Source organism: Triticum dicoccoides, chromosome 5A, assembly GCF_002162155.2.
Source record: "Triticum dicoccoides isolate Atlit2015 ecotype Zavitan chromosome 5A, WEW_v2.0, whole genome shotgun sequence".
In the NCBI taxonomy this organism is placed as follows: domain Eukaryota; kingdom Viridiplantae; phylum Streptophyta; class Magnoliopsida; order Poales; family Poaceae; genus Triticum; species Triticum dicoccoides.
Genome location: NC_041388.1, coordinates 45,542,680 through 45,556,472, shown reverse-complemented (window position 1 = coordinate 45,556,472; position 13,793 = coordinate 45,542,680). Strand labels below are relative to the sequence as shown.

At 45.7% G+C, this 13,793-nt stretch overlaps 1 long non-coding RNA gene across 1 annotated transcript; it reads left to right on the top strand.

Moving 5' to 3' along the window:
• Positions 1-10,127: 10,127 nt before the first annotated feature.
• On the top strand, positions 10,128-10,988 carry LOC119296935. The gene is made up of 3 exons (XR_005145455.1): positions 10,128-10,335; positions 10,406-10,456; positions 10,526-10,988. It is a non-coding gene; the product is annotated as an uncharacterized LOC119296935 (long non-coding RNA).
• Positions 10,989-13,793: the final 2,805 nt, after the last annotated feature.

Here is a 13,793-nt window from a genome sequence, read left to right as displayed (position 1 = left end):
TCATTCACCCAGATTGCCTCTTGTGCTGCCTCCGAGGCTGCCATGTACTCCGCTTCACATGTAGATCCCGTCACAACGCTTTGCTTGCAATTGCACCAGCTTACTGCCCCACCATTCAAAATATACACGTATCCGGTTTGTGACTTAGAGTCATCCAGATCTGTGTCGAAGCTAGCATCGACGTAACCCTTTACGACGAGCTCTTCGTCGTCACCTCCATAAACAAGAAACATATCCTTAGTCCTCTTCAGGTACTTCAGGATATTCTTGACCGCTGTCCACTGTTCCATGTCGGGATTACTTTGGTACCGTCCTGCCAAACTTACGGCAAGGTTTACATCAGGTCTGGTACACAGCATAGCATACATGATAGACCCTATGGCCGAGGCATAGGGGACAACACTCATCTTTTCTCTATCTTCTGCCATGGTCGGGCATTGAGCCGTGCTCAATCTCGTACCTTGCAATGCAGGCAAGAACCCCTTCTTTGACTGATCCATTTTAAACTTCTTCAATATCTTGTCAAGGTACGTACTCTATGAAAGACCAATGAGCGGTCTATCTCTATAGATCTTGATGCCTAACATATAAGCAGCTTCTCCAAGATTCTTCATTGAAAAACACTTGTTCAAGTAGGCCTTTATGCTTTCCAAGAATTCTATATCATTTCCCATCAACAGTATGTCATCCACATACAATATGAGAAATTCTACAGAGCTCCCACTCACTTTCTTGTAAATGCAAGCTTCTCCATAAGTCTGCGTAAACCCAAACACTTTGATCATCTCATCCAAACGAATGTTCCAACTCCGAGATGCTTGCACCAGCCCATAAATCGAGAGTTGGAGCTTGCACACCTTGTCAGCATTCTTAGGATCGACAAAACATTCCGGCTGCATCATATACAATTCTTCCTTAAGGAAACCATTAAGGAATGCCGTTTTGACGTCCATTTGCCATATCTCATAATCATAGAATGCGGCAATTGCTAACATGATTTGGACGGACTTCAGCTTCGCTACGGGTGAGAAAGTCTCATCGTAGTCAACCCCTTGAACTTGTCGATAACCCTTAGCGACAAGCCGAGCTTTATAGATGGTTACATTACCATCCGCGTCTGTCTTCTTCTTAAAGATCCATTTATTTTCTATGGCTTGCCGATCATCGGGCAAGTCAGTCAAAGTCCATACTTTGTTTTCATACATGGATCCTATCTCGGATTTCATGGCTTCCAGCCATTTGTCAGAATCTAGGCCCGCCATCGCTTCTTCATAGTTCGAAGGTTCACCATTGTCTAACAACACGATTTCCAGGACAGGGTTGCCGTACCACTCTGGTGCGGAACGTGTCCTTGTGGACGTACGAAGTTCAGTAGAAACTTGATCTGAAGTTTCATGATCATCATCATTAACTTCCTCTCTAGTCGGTACAGGCACCTCAGGAACAATTTCTTGAGTTGTGCCACTTACCGGTTCAAGAGGTAATACTTCATCGAGTTCTACTTTCCTCCCACTTATTTCTTTCGAGAGAAACTCTTTCTCTACAAAGGATCCATTCTTGGCAACAAAGATCTTGCCTTCGGATCTGAGGTAGAAGGTATACCCAATAGTTTCTTTAGGGTATCCTATGAAGACGCATTTTTCCGACTTGGGTTCGAGCTTTTCAGGTTGAAGTTTCCTGAGATAAGCATCGCATCCCCAAACTTTTAGAAACGACAGCTTAGGTTTCTTCCCAAACCATAATTCAAACGGTGTCGTCTCAACGGATTTTGACGGAGCCCTATTTAAAGTGAATGCGGCAGTCTCTAAAGCATAGCCCCAAAAAGATAATGGTAAATCGGCAAGAGACATCATAGATCGCACCATATCTAATAGAGTGCGATTACGACGTTCGGACACACCATTACGCTGAGGTGTTCCAGGCGGCGTGAGTTGTGAAACTATTCCACATTTTCTTAAGTGTGTGCCAAACTCGTGACTCAAGTATTCTCCTCCACGATCTGATCGTAGGAACTTGATTTTCCTGTCACGTTGATTCTCAACCTCACTCTGAAATTCCTTGAAATTTTCAAAGGTCTCAGACTTGTGTTTCATTAAGTAGACATACCCATATCTACTCAAGTCATCAGTGAGGGTGAGAACATAATGATAGCCACCGCGAGCCTCAACACTCATTGGACCGCACACATCAGTATGTATGATTTCCAATAAGTTGGTTGCTCGCTCCATTGTTCCTGAGAACGGAGTCTTGGTCATTTTACCCATGAGGCATGGTTCGCACGTGTCAAATGATTCGTAATCAAGAGACTCCAAAAGTCCATCTGCATGGAGCTTCCTCATGCGTTTGACACCTATGTGACCAAGGCGGCAGTGCCACAAGTATGTGGGACTATCATTACCAACCTTACATCTTTTGGTATTCACACTATGAATATGTGTAACATTATGCTCGAGATTCATTAAGAATAAACCATTCACCAACGGAGCATGACCATAAAACATATCTCTCATATAAATAGAACAACCATTATTCTCGGATTTAAATGAGTAGCCATCTCGAATTAAACGAGATCCTGATATAATGTTCATGCTCAAAGCTGGTACTAAATAACAATTATTGATGTTTAAAACTAATCCCATAGGTAAATGCAGAGGTAGCGTGCCGACGGCGATCACATCGACCTTGGAACCATTCCCGACGCGCATCATTACCTCGTCCTTCGCCAGTCTCCGCTTATTCCGCAGCTCCTGCTTTGAGTTACAAATGTGAGCAACCGCACCGGTATCAAATACCCAGGAGCTACTACGAGTACTGGTAAGGTACACATCAATTACATGTATATCACATATACCTTTAGTGTTGCCGGCCTTCTTGTCCACTAAGTATTTGGGGCAGTTCCGCTTCCAGTGACCACTTCCCTTGCAATAAAAGCACTCAGTCTCAGGCTTGGGTCCATTCTTTGACTTCTTCCCGGCAGCTTGCTTACCGGGCGCGGCAACTCCCATGCCGTCCTTCTTGAAGTTCTTTTTACCCTTGCCTTTCTTGAACTTAGTGGTTTTATTCACCATCAACACTTGATGTTCCTTTTTGATTTCCACCTCTGCTGATTTCAGCATTGAATATATCTCAGGAATGGTCTTTTCCATCCCCTGCATATTAAAGTTCATCACAAAGCTCTTGTAGCTCGATGGAAGCGACTGAAGGATTCTGTCAATGACCGCGTCATCCGGGAGATTAACTCCCAGCTGAGTCAAGCGGTTATGCAACCCAGACATTTTGAGTATGTGCTCACTGACAGAACTATTTTCCTCCATCTTACAACTAAAGAACTTGTTGGAGACTTCATATCTCTCGACCCGGGCATGAGCTTGGAAAACCATTTTCAGCTCTTCGAACATCTCATATGCTCTGTGTCTCTCAAAACGCTTTTGGAGCCCCGGTTCTAAGCTGTAAAGCATGCCGCACTGAACGAGGGAGTAATCGTCAGCACGTGACTGCCAAGCATTCATAACGTCTTGGTTCTCTGGGATGGGTGCGTCACCTAGCGGTGCGTCTAGGACATAATCTTTCTTGGCAGCTATGAGGATGATCCTCGGGTTCCGGACCCAGTCCGTATAGTTGCTGCCATCATCTTTCAACTTGGTTTTCTCTAGGAACGCGTTGAAGTTGAGGGCAACATTAGCGTGGGCCATTTGATCTACAAGACATAGTGTAAAGATTTTAGACTAAGTTCATGATAATTAAGTTCATCTAATTAAATTATTCAATGAACTCCCACTCAGATAGACATCCCTCTAGTCATCTAAGTGAAACATGATCCGATTTAACTAGGCCGTGTCCGATCATCACGTGAGACGGACTAGTCAACATCGGTGAACATCTTCATATTGATCGTATCTTCTATACGACTCATGCTCGACCTTTCAGTCTTCCGTGTTCCGAGGCCATGTCTGTACATGCTAGGCTCGTCAAGTCAACCTAAGTGTATTGCGTGTGTAAATCTGGCTTACACCCGTTGTATTCGAACGTTAGAATCTATCACACCCGATCATCACGAGGTGCTTCGAAACAACGAACCTTTGCAACGGTGCACAATTATGGGGAACACTTTCTTGAAATTATTACAAGGGATCATCTTATTTAAGCTACCGTCATTCTAAGCAAATAAGATGTAAAACATGATAAACATCACATGCAATCAAATAGTGACATGATATGGCCAATATCATTTACTCCTTTTGATCTCCATCTTCGGGGCTTCATGATCATCGTTGTCACCGGCATGACACCATGATCTCCATCATCATGATCTCCATCATCGTGACTTCTTGAAGTTGTCTCGTCATCTATTACTTCTACTACTATGGCTGACGCTTTAGCAATAAAGTAAAGTAATTACATGACATTTATGTTGACACGCAGGTCATAAATAAATAAAGACAACTCCTGTGGCTCCTATCGGCTGTCATACTCATCGACATGCAAGTCGTCATTCCTATTACAAGAACATGATCAATCTCATACATCACATATATCATTCATCACATCCTTTTGGCCATATCACATCACACGGCACATGCTGCAAAAACAAGTTAGACGTCCTCTAATTGTTGTTGCAAGTTTTTACGTGGCTGCTATAGGTTTCTAGCAAGAACGTTTCTTACCTACGCCAAAACCACAACGTGATATGCCAATTTCTATTTACCCTTTATAAGGACCCTTTTCATCGAATCCGATCCGACTAAAGTGGGAGAGACAGACACCCGCCAGCCACCTTATGCAACTAGTGCATGTCAATCGGTGGAACTAGTCTCATGTAAGCGTACGTGTAAGGTCGGTCCGGGCCGCTTCATCCCAATAAGACTAGTAACGGCAAGTAAATTGACAATATCGACGCCACAACTGCTTTGTGTTCTACTCGTGCATAGAAACTATGCATAGACCTAGCTCTGATACCACTGTTGGGGAATGTAGCAAAATTTTAAAATTTTCTACGCATCACCAAGATCAATCTATGGAGTCATCTAGCAACGAGGGAGAGAGGAGTGCATCTACATACCCTTGTAGATCACGCGCGGAAGCGTTCAAGAGAACGGGGTTGATGGAGTCGTACTCGTCGTGGTCCAAATCACCGATGACCTAGCGCCGAACGGACGGCACCTCCGCGTTCAACACACGTACGGTTGGGAAGACATATCCTCCAACTTGATCCAGCAAGGGGGAAGGAGAGGTTGATGAAGATCCAGCAGCACGACGGCGTGGTGGTGGAAGCAACGGTGATCTCGGCAGGACTTCGCCAAGCTCAGGGAGAGGGAGGAGTGTCACGGGAGGGAGAGGGAGGCGCCAGGGGCTAGGGTGCGGCTGCCCTCCCTCCCCCCACTATATATAGGACCCCTAGGGGGCGCCGGCCCTCGGAGATTGAATCTCCAAGGGGGGGTGGTGGCCAAGGGGGGTGGAGTTCCCCCCAAGCCAAGTGGGGCGCCCCCCACCCCTAGGGTTTCCAACCCTAGGCGCACGGGGAGGCCCAAGGGGGGTGCACCAGCCCACTAGGGGCTGGTTCCCCTCCCACTTTAGCCCATGGGGCCCTCCGGTATAGGTGGCCCCGCCCGGTGGACCCCGGGACCCTTCCGGTGGTCCCGGTACAATACCGATTACCCCAGAAACCTTCCCGATGGCCGAAACTTGACTTCCTATATATAAATCTTCACCTCCGGACCATTCTGGAACTCCTCGTGACGTCCGAGATCTCATCCGAGACTCCGAACAACTTTCCGGTTACCGTATACTAATATCTCAACAACCCTAGCGTCACCGAACCTTAAGTGTGTAGACCCTACGGGTTTGGGAGACACGCAGACATGACCGAGCCAACTCTCCGGTCAATTATAACCAACAGGGGGATCTGAATACCCATGTTGGCTCCCACATTCTCCTCGATTATCTCATCGGATGAACCACGATGTCGAGGATTCAATCAATCCCGTATACAATTCCCTTTGTCAATCGGTATGTTACTTGCCCGAGACTCGATCGTCGGTATCCCAATACCTCGTTCAATCTCGTTACCGGCAAGTCACTTTACTCGTACCGTAATGCATGATCCCGTGATCAACCACTTGGTCACATTGAGCTCATTATGATGATGCATTATCGAGTGGGCCCAGAGATACCTCTCCGTCATACGGAGTAACAAATCCCAGTCTCGATTCGTGCCAACCCAACAGACACTTTCGGAGATACCTGTAGTGTACCTTTATAGTCACCCAGTTACGTTGTGACGTTTGGCACACCCAAAGCACTCCTACGGTATCCGGGAGTTGCACAATCTCATGGTCTAAGGAAATGATACTTGACATTCGGAAAAGCTATAGCATACGAACTACACGATCTTTGAGCTATGCTTAGGATTGGGTCTTGTCCATCACATCATTCTCCTAATGATGTGATCCCGTTATCAATGACATCCAATGTCCATAGTCAGGAAACCATGACTATCTTTTGATCAACGAGCTAGTCAACTAGAGGCTCACTAGGGACGTTTTGTGGTCTATGTATTCACACATGTATTACGATTTCCGGATAACACAATTATAGCATGAATAATAGACAATTATCATGAACAAAGAAATATAATAATAACCATTTTATTATTGCCTCTAGGGCATATTTCCAACAGATTGTGCATGTAAAGAGTGTGGACATGAACCCTTCTAGGGTGTGTGAAGGAAACTATCTGAGAGTAAGGGCCAAGATAGCACTTGCCTAATCCGTTTTGCACCTCTAAATTTGAACGGGAAAGAGAGAATATACTTGCTTGTCAAATATGAAAATATAGGATTTTTTGCAAGGTTTGTGGTGTCTTGGTTCATATCAAAGAGGAATGTGGCGCCAGAGTACACAACTCGAAGGAAATCGAGTATGGATTGTGGATGGTTGTGGTCATAAAGAGCATGTCGAGGAACCCAAACTTTGCTCGCAGGAGTGCTTCTCAGGCAGGAAGGGCCCCTGTGAGAGGAGTGCGGGCCGGAATGCTGGGGTACGATGTGGCAGTGCCTATGTCCCATGAAAGAGTACGACTAGTGATGCTGGCACGGAGGAGGAGGAGGATCTAAATGACACTACGGAAAATCTATTGGAACCAGATGAAGGGGAAGAAAATCGAGAGAGAGACAAGGAGTGAGCTTCAGCTAAAAATAAGCTTGATATGGATGTGGAGCATGACAAGGAGCATGGTGCCAACACCGCCCCACCCCCGCGCGCAAGGTTATGTTCCTCCATGTGAGCGAAAGAAGATAAGGAAATGGGCGTCCCCTACCCTGCAGAGGCAAAACAAAATGATGAGTTAGTAAAAAATAAGAAAATAACTTGGCAACATCCGGGGCTCCCTCACGAAAGACCATCGCGCCTAATGTATATCCTATGTTGGAATTGTCACCGGATTGTGAATCGGCTCGCATGCACACTAGGATTAGGAGATCATGCAGATGCATGAAATCACTTAGAGTGTGTGGGTTTTGAAAAGTTTTGGATTTTTCTAGAAACGCGGTTCATATATCTCCTCTGCCTGACTTAATCGAAGAAGACAAGTTGTTGGCACCGACGATGCGATGGCAGCCGCGACAAGCTCTTTAATGTGTTTTCATCTACTATTATTGTGTTAAAATTTATTTTGCCCTCTTAGCAAGCACAGACAAATACAAAGTAAGAAAAACTATACTTTTAATTATTTGCATGTCTAATTAACTGTCCGTCTGATTAATTAACTAGCAAAGGGGGCCGTGTGTTGTAATGGGAGAAAAAGATAATATAATCTCCAATGGTCATGACCATGTTTTGCTACATCACCGAGACACATTATCAATCTCAATTTTGTGAAATCATGAATAATTTTTGAAATCATGAACATTTTTATGAACTTGTGCACATATTTGAAATCGTGCACATTTTTCAAATCCATGCACACTTTAACGAATTTTCAAACATTTCTAGAACCAATAATTTTTTTGAATTTGTGAACATTTTATACTATTCCAAACATTTTTTTAAAATTGTGAACAATTTTTTTGAATCGGCGAACATTTCTAGAATCGACGTACATTTTTCTGGAAATTGGCGGGACCATTTTTGAAATTCACGAATTTTTTTTTGATTTAATAAACATTTTTTGAAATGCATAATCATTTTTGGAACCTGCGAACATCTTATGAATGAATAAACTATTTAGTAAGTCACAAACCATTTGAAAACTTTTAGGATTTTTTTCCATTCATGACCATTTTTTGAATTTCCAACATTTTGTTCAATTGCCTTAACATTTTTTAATACACATACTTCAAAAAATTCAAAAACACTTTTTGATTTTCTAGACATTTGTTTTCAAAATTTTGAACATTTTTTGAATAAGCAAACATGCGTTTAGAAAATCGCGAATATTTTTTTGAATCCACAAGCATTTTATGATTTATTAAATATTTATTTCAAAATTCTGATTTGCTTAAATTTTGAAAATTTCTTAAAGTCCCAAATAATTTAAAGTTAAAAAAGCAAAAACGAAATTTGAAAACAGGCTATCTAGACATGAGCCCGCCCAAACAGGCGCGTTGTGTCTTCTTCCAGCGTGCAGAGTGCAGTATAGGTGGTCCCTACTACATAGGCCGACTCAGGCAAGGATTCCTTGTGTTTTATGAATTATAGGTGGCATTGGTGGGTGATATTTTACAATTTTAGGGGTAATTTGCATGTTGTACTGTCAGAAGCAATAACCCCTTTATTATTAGATAATATATATAGATATAGATTATATTAATGACTTGGTTTCCAAATCAATTCGGTGTGAAAAAAAATCTTTATTGAAAGTAAACTAATTAATTATATGAGTAATTAATTGTTGGCTAATTAATTATATTAATGACTTGATTTTTAAATTGATTCGGTGTTTGGCTTGAAAATTATTTTCGCATTAATAGCTGCGTGAGAACGACGTCTATACACGCATTCTCTTTAATAGTAGAGATTAATTGTGATAGCAAAAACCCACCTCCCTACCTACCAACTTTATTCAAATTTCCACCGCTGACCGGGTGGCCCACCCTGCCAGCCTCGCACGCGGCCGTTACAGTTTGTCTCGCCAGTCTATAGCTACCCACCCTCTCTCTAGTCCTCAACCCATCCCAAATCTTCTTTGGTTCATCCACGCGAGAATTCCAGCCTAGCACCGCCTGTGGCAGCGGCCGCTAGGGCCAGGGCCTGATGGCTAGGTTGTGCGCTGGACCCTGCGGCGCGGCGGAGCATGGCGGCCAAGAGCCTACAGAAAGAGCGATTGGTACCTCCCCGTTATTTACCTTTGATCTTCCGTTTCTCGATCTGGATCTTCATGATTTTGTGTGTTTTGTTGGATGAACCTAGTCATTGGGTGCTGTTGCTCGCAGGCTGCAGCCATGGAAGATCTCGGAGGAAGATTGACGCCAGGGGATGACGATCTTGTATAGAGCGATCGAGGATCCTGGCCCAGAGGTTTGCCGATCTTAACCTGTGATTCTAGTACATATTCTAGATCAGAACTTCTTAATTCTGATTTTAGCAAGTGGTAACTGAAAAACTTGCACGGTTATTGTCGCGTCACAGTGAAATGTCGATTTTTACTTTGAATCGTCGCCACAAGAGATAAACATGACCTGAATGATGAATACTGACATATTCTAGTACATGGACTGATTCCGTAAGGAAACAACGATCCTTATTAGTATCTTCACAAGAGTATGAGAAATTAAGAACACCGTTTTTAAGGCTGCTTGTTATCAAGTGGGAGTTATCAAGAGTATGAGAAATTAAGAAAAACGATCCTTATCAGTTCGATTCTAATCACAGAGGGTTTAAGTTCAGGAATCAGTAATTCTTCTTTCCACTTCAGTTGAAACTTCAAGCTGCTTACCACTTCAGTTGAGTGGTCAGATAACATATGGATCCAATTTTCTTTTTTTGAGAAGTATATATACAGATGCAAATCATGCTACATCATTATTGCTTGCCTATTAATTCACTGACGTTACAGTTCTAATATTATTCACTATTATTCAATTTATTACCTACTTACCAAATTTACTCAAATTTCCAGCGCTGACCTGACGGCCTACCCTGTCAGTAGCCTCGTTCACGCGGGCGTTACAGTTCGTCTCGCCCGTCTATACCATGGGATCGGAGGCCAGGACGCCAAGTTTCCAAATTTCCCGAATTGGTTGCGGCGAGGGGCTGGTGGCTGGACTGCGCGCTCGGCAAGGCGGAGCATGGTGGCCGGAGCGTGCTGTAGGCGGTTTCACGTCACTTCTTCATAGACCTGTAAGCTTCCCACCTCACTTCTTCCCGTGCTGCAGTATAAACTTTGACTGATCGGATTGGTTGGGCACAGGGTAGACGGCGAGCAGGAGGAGCAGGAGATGTGGGTTTCGCAGTGGTGATGGTTCGTTTACCTTTGATGTTCTTCTTTTTCCCTGTCTTTGTGGACCGTGATGATTTCTGTTACTGGCAGGCTGCAGCCATGGGACGTTAGGGTGATCTCGGTGGGAGATTGAGGCCAGCGCGGATGCCGATCTTCTCTGGAGCCCCATGAGGTTTGCCTTAAACTGTGGTTCTAGTGCACATTCTATGGTCAGAACTCAGAACTGCTGCTTTTTAGCAAGTAGAAGTGGAACTGAAACTTCTACCCATGTTTCCATGTCCATGACAGCACCATACCGTAGTAAACTTTTCTTTTTGTTAGCAAGATAGGAGGAATGTGAAGTCGTACTTGAAGCTTGGCGACAAGAGCTAACATGGTCTGGATAACTAATATCATAATATAGTACATGGAATGATTCTGCAATATTCTTGGTAGGTGGCCTAGGTACTAGCAAGACCAAGATGAAGGCAGTTGCCATTAGCAGAGAGACAAGCATTGTCATGTTCTCTTACATAGGCACTCAATGAAGCTTAATCTTAATTATCAACATACAGGCAGTGTTGATCGATCATATGGGCCTAGCTTGTCATGTCTTAGAGTATCTCCAGCCGCGCCCCCAACAGGCCCCCACAGGCCACTTTTTCCGCGCCGGCGTGAAAAAAACGGCCCAGTCGCGCCCCCAGGACGCCGAAAATCGCCGGCTCGGTCCTTTTTTCCGCCCGGCGGTCACAGGCCGAACCCAGCGCACCGGAGAGCAGTTGGGGGCTCCGGCGCAAGGGAAAAGCGTGGCTGGCCCACGCCGTCAGGGGAAAATTCTAGGTTTTCTTCCCAGACTCATCTCCCACCCCCCGCGCCCTCGGCCACCACTAGCTATATCCCGGCGCCGCCCGCCGCCCTTCACCGCTAGATAGTCATTCCCCGCCGGAAAAATAGCAGCGCTTCGCCGCGGCAGCCCCTCCAACAGCAGCTGGGCGTTTCCGGCCGCCGTTTCCGGCCGCGGAGGAGCAGTTTAACGACGGGTACACGCCTACCGGGTGCAAGGTGTTCGACGATTTGCCTGCCTCGGCGATGGACTCGGATGACGAGGAAGCACTCGCCGCGCTGCTGGAGGAGGAAGCCGAGGCCGACGTCCAGGAAGAAGAGCATCTCATGGTGCTCGCCGCCCTCGCCCAGCTGCTGGCGAGCAATGAAAAGCCGCGGCGAGGTGGCTCGGCGCCTGGGCGGGTGAAAGCAAAGAACCGGCATCGTCCCGAAGGCTACTGCATGCTCTACTCCGACTACTTCGCCGATGCTCCACTTCACGGCGAGAAAACATTTCGGCGCCGTTACCGGATGAGCCGAAAGCTCTTCCTCAGGATTGTGAATGAGTTCGACAACTACTTCAAGTGCAAGATGGATTGCACCGGCGCTCTTGGATTCACCTCCATCCAGAAGTGCACGACAGCGATAAGGATGCTTGCATAAGGAGCTCCCGGTGATTCACTCGACGATTACGGGCGCATGGCCGAGTCCACCAGCATAGAGTGTTTCTACAAGTTCTGTCGGGTAGTGGTGGCAGTGTTTGGACCATAATACTTGAGAACACCTAATGCAGAAGACACTGCTCGGATCCTAGCACAAAATGCACCAAGAGGATTTCCTGGGATGCTTGGAAGCATTGACTGCATGCATTGGAAATGGAAGAATTGCCCATTTTCTTGGCAGGGGATGTACAAAGGCGCCAAAGGCGGTTGCAGTGTGGTGCTTAAGGCGGTGGCCACACAGGACCTCTGGATTTGGCACTCCTTCTTTGGTATGCGAGGAACTCACAATGACATCAATGTGCTGCAGTGCTCTCCTGTCTTTGCCAAGCTTGTTGAAGGTCATTCTCCTCCGGTGAACTTCGAGGTCAATGGGCGGCACTACAACAAGGGGTACTATCTAGCTGATGGCATCTATCCGAGATGGTCGACATTTGTGAAGACCATCTCAAACCCTGTGCCAGGAGGAAAGAACGCCTGGTTTGCGAAGATTCAGGAGGCGTGCAGGAAGGATGTCGAGCGGGCATTTGGTGTGCTCCAATCTCAATTTGCTGTTGTCCGGTACCCCGCTCAGACGTGGTCCAAAGATCAAATGTGGGAGATTATGACTTGCTGTGTCATCTTGCACAACATGATCATCGAGAGCGAGCAAGAAGACCCAGTGTTTGACACTGAACCATACTACAGGTAGGGTCCTCTAGCCGAAGTTGATCACCAGCTACCGGCAACTTGGACTGCCTATCTCAGTATGCATCAGGAGATCCGAGACCCACAGGTGCATCATCAACTGCAGAAAGATCTGATTGAGCACCTATGGAGGCTCAAGGGGGACGCCATGTGATGAAATACGAGTTTTTATTTATTGAACTATATAATTTGTATTGAACTATTTGTTGTTGTACTATTTTGTTGAAGTATTTAATTTTTCTGTGATGAAATATGTGGCAAGAAAAAATTGTGTTGATAATTGAACGCCAAGACACGGCGAACCACGCCGAATATGGGCCTATTCTCGCCCATATGGGCCCTTTATTCGCCGAAATGGGGCTGCAAAGTGGGCCAATTTCGGCGCCTGGGGGCGATGACTGGGCGCAAAACCGCCCCCAGCGCTGATTGTATCACCGGCTCGCCCCCAGGGGGCGATTTTTATGCGTCCTGGGGGGGCAACGGCTGGAGATGCTCTTATCTTCCACACTTCTACGTCGGTCCATGGCATAATGGGATATGAATGGCCATATGTTCGTCTGTGTGGGGGAAAATCCTCATAGGGCTGAAATTTTAACATCTCTCAGTGGACCCAGGAGAACTCCATGGGGCCTACCCTTGCCTCCGACTGCTCCCATAGCCTACTTTGTTGGTGCGTAATCACTGTTGCTTGCACTACTCCAAGAGTTGCGATGTCCCGCTCTATAGGATAGGAATACCATGGCATGTGAGCTAATAGCTAGTAAGTCTTGGTGGTATATAGTCATTTCCAGCGGATGGAATCTCTAGCTAGTGACCCGACATGGGGCATACCAAAATCCCAATAATTATCGAGTGGTACCTACTTTCCGAGCAGGTCGGGTCAAACTGGTGTCCCTCAAGGGTAATATCCTTAGGATTCATGTCAGGACCAGAACACAGGTTGTGATGCTTCAGTCATGAGTTGTTCGGTATCCGACTGGTGTCTTGCTGGAGGCGGAAAGTAGCTTCCCTTCACTTGCATGTATTCGAGTGGTCCTAGACCCCTTGACGTCAACCATCGGAACCCTCAATCGGCAATACTTGGGTCTCGAGTGCCCAAATCTCGAATGGTTGTCTATTGGAGGCGTATTGTATTTGCACTGATTTTGGTG